Here is a 677-nt window from a genome sequence, read left to right as displayed (position 1 = left end):
CCACTGCTATTAAGTCCCTAAGGTTCTTTTCTCCTAGTCTATCTAAAGACTGTAACTTTCTCTTGATGTCAGGGGCTGCCTGGCTAATGAAAGCAAACATCACAGTTTGAGCTGATTCCTCCACTTCTGTGTCATACGGAGTGAACTGCCAGAAGGCAACATGTAACCTCTCTAAGTATGAGGCTGGGCTCTCTTTGGGCTCCTGTCTGACATCATAGACCTTAGACATATTGGTGGGTTTTCAAGCCGCCATTTTGAGACCCACTAACAGAGTCTGGCGGTAGACCAGGAGCCTCTCCTTACCTTCTGCCATGTTGTAGTCCCAATTGGGACAGCTGTGGGGAAATCTGGCATTAATGATGCCTGGGTCTGTGGTAGGGTCCCCGGTGGGGCCCAGAACCAATTTCCGGGCTGCCTCCAGGATCCTGTTTCTCTCCTCAGTAGTGAACAGGACACTCAGGAGCTGGTGGCAATCGTCCCCGGTGGGCTAGTGAGTGAAGAGAACAGTTTCCAATAAGTTAATCTAGTCCCTGGGATTTTCAGAGAAAGGCGCATTCTGTGAGCGCCAATTGTAAAGATCACTGGTGGCAAAGGGCCAGTAATGAAAGGGCTGATTGCCCTCTCTGTCTGGGGGCCCCGCCGACCAGAGGGGGAGGACAATGGTGTCAGGCTGGGGG

The sequence above is a fragment of the Nannospalax galili genome, unplaced genomic scaffold, assembly GCF_000622305.1.
Source record: "Nannospalax galili isolate Female #2095 unplaced genomic scaffold, S.galili_v1.0 scaffold279, whole genome shotgun sequence".
Classification (NCBI taxonomy): Eukaryota; Metazoa; Chordata; class Mammalia; order Rodentia; family Spalacidae; genus Nannospalax; species Nannospalax galili.
The sequence above is the reverse complement of the archived record's forward strand: the minus strand, read 5'-3'. Positions refer to the sequence as shown.